The sequence below is a fragment of the Nylanderia fulva genome, unplaced genomic scaffold, assembly GCF_048542155.1.
Source record: "Nylanderia fulva isolate GAGA-0341 unplaced genomic scaffold, ASM4854215v1 Scaffold33, whole genome shotgun sequence".
NCBI classification, from domain to species: Eukaryota; Metazoa; Arthropoda; class Insecta; order Hymenoptera; family Formicidae; genus Nylanderia; species Nylanderia fulva.
Window position 1 is genome coordinate 1,858,295 of NW_028190400.1, and position 7,331 is coordinate 1,865,625.

Consider the following 7,331-nt stretch of genomic DNA (forward strand, 5'->3'; position numbering starts at 1 on the left):
TATAATAATAGTACAATAGATATTTCTTTGCGTCATTTGTATAAATCATGAGACAAAAATTCACTTAGTACATTTGCAAAAAAAGGATTGTAATTGCATCACATACAAGAAATATATTAACGTATGCCGCAGGATGGAATAACTGACATCGCAAATTATAGTTTAAAGTCAAGCCTCTTTTCTCTTTTTAAAATAATGAATTTGCAGTTCCATGCAATCTTCGCGAGCCATTTTATGCGGTTCAAATTTTAAACGTATAAAGAATGCACTCTAAATTTATACGCAGATAAACACGAGAAAACAAATAATATATATAGACAATATTTCATTTGTGTGCAGTAGTATTTATTGCGTACTACAATCGCATACACTTATACTTATCGTCTCCCTTCGCTACCGTTTCCCTCAACGATTTGCTTGCTCTCTCCCTCTTTCCCTTTCTCTCTCTCTCGCTCGCTTTTGCGTCCCTGATAATTCTACTGGGGGCTCAGCATAATGCTTTTTTCACCCTGCCTTCGGCGTACTGCGACAGGCTCTAATATCTGCACGGCGGTCTTTCCGCCCCGAGTGATGCGAATTTTTCCCAGAAACGACTTTCCATTCGACCGCACGAATCCACAAGGTATCCCCCAAGGCGGCCACCCACGAATTATCCGAGGTATCTTAAGTAATTCCACTGGGAATCGTATTGCATAATGTTAAGAAAACGCGATGAAAGCCTCCGCTATATATCTCCGATGCATTTCTGTCCGGTAATAGTATCTTATCGTTACGGTACGCTTTTTCTTACCTGTCATCTGTTCCCGTCGTTGTAATGTAATTATTTTCCGTCTCTGAGGTCTCTACGCGCATGCATCTGTATCTCGAAATACTTTGTAATGCTTCAATAAGATTTTAAAAAGCTGACGTCGGGGTGAGAAGAAAAAAGAAATATTTGAAAAAGAAGAGATATAAAAAATGTCCCACGGCGTGTTCTTTTAAATGACCGTGTAACGATTCATTTTTATATCCCGAGTTGAAGATGATTGAAGCTATATGAGGCTCAGAATGAAGAATGTACATATCGACCTAACTAGCGCGGCTCTTCTAACTTCCGTTCCCTAAAACGCATTCCACGCATAACGCAAAGTACGACACCGGAAGAAACTCCCCCCGAGGTATGCGACGCGGTAATCACCCTCGGCGGAAGCTCCGGTGCCAGGATCCTGTCCCTTTTTCGTTCAGCGGTTGCGACGTACGCGCGCTCGTTGGTCCCGGGTTCGTGTGCCAAGTAGGATTTAAGTAAGTTCTTAACGAGCGTCTAGTTGCTGTTATCTGGCAGTTCGGAGTAGCGCTAATACGGCCGCGTTCGTCCATCCCCGACTCGATAGAAGATTACTGCGCCTGGGCAGCAGCCGCTGCGGGTTTATCAGATCGCCGAAATGGAGTTTTAGATTAGATTCAGAGACCAGTTCGCGGACGTCGTCGGGAGCCGGTTCGCGCATAAGGACTTTTTAATGCATTCACCGTTAAGAACTCGATTCAAACTCTCTAAACGAGTTACGGCAAAGTTCTTCTCCCTTTTGCAAGCGCGTGTACCCCTGCCTTGGTGGACGGCCTCTTTTAGACCGCTTCTTTCTTCTTATCGGCCCGATCTTGCGCTTCCTGCTCTCTTTTTCTCAGCGTGTTACACCTCCTACGTGTTCCTCTGTAAAAAAAGGCACCGGAAGCCATCGTCGGATCAACTGGCCGTTGTCGTCGACTCTTGAGGCTTTTAAGACTTTTCGGCGCGTGAGATGTGCCCGCTCGTTAAAAGGCCTGGAGTTTATCTTCGATAAGTCGCTGACTAAAAAGCTGATAGCATTACAATGGGATTTCGAAATTGGCTCGTGAGCCAAACGAAATATATAAAATAAAATGCGAAATATCAAACGAAAGTCATGTTAACGGGAATGAGTACTTCCGAAATTGTTGTATATAAATTGTACATAAATTGTATTGTGTAATTATAAAGTATAATTGTCGTGTTTCTGCGACATATACGTCAAAAATATTAAAATTTTAATGAAAATCTATGGTACATGTGTATTTGCAGTATATTTATTATGAATATGAAAACATAATATATTTTGTAATTATTTTTACTCCAAGATGAGAAAATTAAATGTCAAAATTGTATTTCACAACGGTTTTTCTTCAAATGAAAAAAATTGCTTTAGTCCGTTGCATAAATACTTCATTAATATAGGATTTTCAATTCGTCATATTGCTATATGCATAAAATTTGTTTCCTTAGCATATGCTTCGGGATAAGAAGCGCGATCGATTTGTATTCCTATGAGAGAATATTTCTCTGCGTCGAAAGGCATTTCTAAAAGTTGAAGTCAAAACGTCGACGATTCAGATTTAGCGTTAAAAATGAGTTTGCATCACGGAGAGAAATTTCCTATCATTCCCGATTCGTTTGCGGGCAAAGAGTTTGATCGTGTCCTGTAAATGCAACACGATTGGCTGTATTCTGCATTTCAGAGACCAAAAATATAGCTGGCGATTATTCTGTATTGCAGTGTAATAAATTTGTACGTATATAAATATATGTATACATATACACGTATATAAATTTGCCCGGAAAGCGCTCGTTTTTGATGCTACAAAACGTTCTCTGATAACAGATCGTACAGCAATTCATATGTAACGTTTGTCAAATGCATTGCATATTTATTCTGATTCTAGCTTGTAATATTTCTTTTCATCACCTTGTTTGCTCTGTACAATCATTAAATGCATCGGGGATGTTCTAATAAAATTAAAGTTTATCGATTTTTATATAGAATAGCAATTTTTATCGAAAGCTTACGCAGAGAGAGTATTTCGCAACATTAAAATAACTCAAATTATATTCACAAATATTTTTAGTCTCATAAATTTCAAACAAAATAAAATTTAATAATTTAGGTATTACACAAATTATTTTTAAATATTATAAATAATTGATCTTATATAAAAAGAAGACGAAGAAGTAGGTACCTATAGAAATGAAGCCAGAGATTGTATCTATGTAAAAAAAGGAAATCTGGTTTTTCTGCTTCATTAAAAGTGAGAGATTTATATTGATTATTGAAATCAATTGCAAATCCTTCTTCATCAGAAACCTGCACGGCTATAAGCGACCGGTAAGCCGCACACGGACGCGACAAAAACAGAACGACGGTTCTGCCGCCGTCTCGATCGGATAAGGCCCGAATGCATTTTGCCCCGGGACGTCGCAATCCATTTCCTGCGCGCGGCTTAAGCGCTGCCGATCTCCGCCGTGACCTTATTTCGCGATGACGAGACGGCAGGAAACGGAGGAGAAGAGAAAAAGCGGAATGAAAGAAGGGCGAGAGAGTTCGCGCGCCCTTCGTGCCTGAGTCGTGACATGACAAGAGCGACCGGGAGTCGTTCATATCGGCAATCCTGTCACCTCGCCGGTCGTCACGATCGCAGCAAGGCCCTTTGACGATCAGGTTAGAAAAAAATAATATTCAGAGAGAGAGAGAGAGAAGCGAGAGAAGTCACATGAGAAATGAATACTCAAAAACATACTCGGCCATTGACATAACGAACGTGACCGCCGCGCCTCTGACACTATTATTCGCATCTCGAGAAAGGCACGAGTGTGTCGTCCCACGCGTCTACAGCTCTGGTTGCGATAAATCGGTATTAAGTCGAAATTACGATCGTATCGGCTAGTCGGTAGCGATGGTGCGTGCTCGGACAAATCGCGGGAGGCTTATATAAGTCCCTGTTGAGGGCACCATCTGGACCGACCGGACGATCGCCCTTGTATTGATGATAATTGCGCGCCGAGATCATTCGTCCACTTTTTCTTTTCACGCCCCTTGCTTGACGGATGCGTATGCCGATTTATTTTGCACGACACGAGTAAGTCGCATCGAAATTGACCATGAGTTTGTCGGGATGATTTTATTTACCAGCCTGTTAAACGGTAGTATTTTTTCTATTCCTTTATATGTGTGGGAATTTATTTTAAAATATTTTATATTTGTACTAAATTAATAAATTATCTTATATAATTAAGCATATATATATTTCTCTTCTTACAAATATTATTTATTTATTAAATTTGCAGTCTAATTAATAAATGTAATCCCATGCCGTTATACTTCATGCCAATAAGTGTTGCTATAATTAAATATTTTCATGTGATGAAGTTCAAGCTTTTTTTATTCAATTATTCGTTATATATTCTATAAATTATCTGGAACAATATATGCATATTTTAACATATTTCTTTAAGGACGCAATTTTTGCCAAGGAATCTATTTATTCTCACCAATTTGTTAATAATTATCTGAAAAAAACATTCTGTAATTAAATGCAAATATTTATTTTGCTTTCTCTGTAAAATTCCCATACCTATATTAAATAAGAGATTGTAAAAAATAAATTAAAAAAAAACAATGCCAGATTGATTAGAAGTAGTTTGGCAAGATAAAGTTTGAAAAATATTATTTGAAATGATTCTTTATGCGCTTATGTAGCATGCACGTCGTGTACAATGTCACTTATGCTAATTCCAAGACCTTTTGAATCCTGACGTAGGGTTCTAAGGGTACGAATTATTCCTGCGGATCTTCGTGTCAGCGTCTCGTCACTGTCACGAGGGATTAAAATCCGGTTTTCGATTCACGCTGCACCCTGTCAATGAAAATAATAATGCCAAGCGCGCGCACATGCAGCGAAGCGCATTGTAGGCCGTGCGCGATGCTCGTCATCTGTAGAATGACGCGCGCGCGTTCGTTCGCTTTGTGTCACCCGTTTACTGTAACACAAACACGGCGCTTGCCGTATCACTGTCGTTTTAATTACAATTTCCAACGCTAACGAAAATTACCCACGCGGATCCGGGTTTGAACCCTCAGGGAGAGAAATGATGCTTCTTCCCTCGAACTGAAAGCTATTCTATTCGCTTCACTTCAGGATGCCGTTTCATGTGATAAACGCGTATTTAATGTTTCTATAATTTTGCTAAAGAGAGAACACATATAATATGTACTTTAGAACTGTTATTTAAAGTAAACATAATTATTTAATTATATAGATATATATTAATCTATTTATTAATATGTTTCTATAATTTTGTAATACTAACACACGACTTTATTATCGACATTAGTATAATATCAAAACATTGACATGATATCAGGAAGTTATATAATTACTGTGTATATTAATGAATATATTATAAACTGCTCACACACATCATTAATACTGATTGTTAGCAAATAATATGAAATTTATTTACAATAATTAGGAAATATGACGACTTTATATTCTGGTTTACATTTTGAAACTTTTCAGAATCTTTTATTAATTTTTTTAATGTATGTACAGAGACTATAAATATAAATAATTCATGTCTAATAAAACAATTGCATTTCATCAAAAAGTAAAATGTATAGAAATGTATATAATATTTTGTGATTTTTAAATCCCTTTTGGATTTGATGCGAAAATTTCACTTGTCCGTGAAAAGGTTAAATGCATCCGAGTTTGGCAGCTCTTTCGTAAATAGCACTGCGTACATTGTGCCGTTTTGAAATCGTTTTAATTGCACATGCACTCAGCCGCATGCGATTGTTATTGGTCAATAGTCATCATCAGCTAGCTTACATAACGTTGTCATATATTGATCTCGATATTCTCGGTAATTATGGATTCTCTATGTAGTTTATGCATATTTTGGTCCGTTAATCACAGCATAAAGTTTGTGGGAAATATATCAGAGGTGTGAGTAAAATGTTGCGAAAAGAAAATATAATTAATAAATATTGATATTTTTTATTGATTAAATATAAAAACACTTTATTTATTTTAAATGTTATTTTTACCATTATTACAATATTTAAACAATATATATACTAAGGATTGGATTGCGGGTTGCTTATTAAAATTTGATCAAAATTGGGAATTGTAAATTATTCATAAAATTATAATTATATCAAGCTATGAAGATCGCAATTCGTATCAGTTGAACGCGTCTGAGCGTCGTTATAAACAGCGTCATTACTGTACTCATGAATACCAAATAACAATGTTAAACCATCACGAAAATGTAACCTTTTAGTAGCACAATATTTATTAAAAATAGTGCATTTTATTTTCTATTTTTAATGCAATACAAATATACAAGAGAATTTGAAATCTTTTCCAAAAAATATATAAAATAAAAATAATCCAAATCTTTAAATTGTATAAAATAGAAAGAAAATAACAAATTAAAATAAACGCCAAGCACCAGTGTAAATAATATACTGCAAAAATTTAACTAAATAACAAGTTAATAATTTATAGTTAAATGATGCTTTTCTTAATTTTCGATCTGTTCGACGTGTTCAAAAAGAAGGATATTATACGAATATTTTTTTCTTTTTTTTTATAGATTCATGTACTATTTCACAAAGTGTTGTTTGTTATACGATTACAAAAATATGATTGTTTTCTTAAAAACTTGATTCAATTGTAAGTAGCACGCAAGTTTGGGATTAGAAAATGATGGAATTTCTTGTAACACTGTAAACGTATAAGAATTTTACGAAAATAAAATTATAAAATCTGTTATAAAATTTATAACTATTGTATTAGCGATTGTAATTTAACTGGCTGCTAAAAAGCAATTTGTTAGATGCTTTATTGCAAATTTAGAATTATGTTATTATATGTTTCTATTTCTTAAATATTAAGTCACATCAAATATAAAGTAAAAGCTTTTAAATTTAATTTATTTCATTTAATTTAAAACATTATGTTTATTTCTTTTAAATAAAGTTAAAGAGATAAAATAGCCAAATTTTTTAAATTTTATTTTATTGAAATCTTGAGAATAGAATACAATTTTTTTCATAGATTTATTAATTATGCAAAGAATTAAAAAAAAAAAAATATATATATATATATGTGTATATGTATATGTCTATATATAATTTTATCATAACTGATAACTTATTATGTGACAAGAAGCATCTTTGCAAGGATACTGTCGCCATCTCTTTATTGAACAACGTATCATTTTCTTTCTTTATCCTGAGGATATTTATTGTTCAATTAGATAATTTGCATTATTATAAACATATTGACGTCTATAAAATAATTTAGTTTTATTAATATCTAATTTTGAATTTACTGTGTTTAATTAATGTAATCTTTTTATACAATCAATTTTTGTTATGATACCATCTATTGAGCATGATATGATTTAATTCAAAATAGATATTGTATAAAAATATTACAAATGTAATATTTTTATACAATATCTATTTTGAATTAAATCATATCATGCTCAATAGATG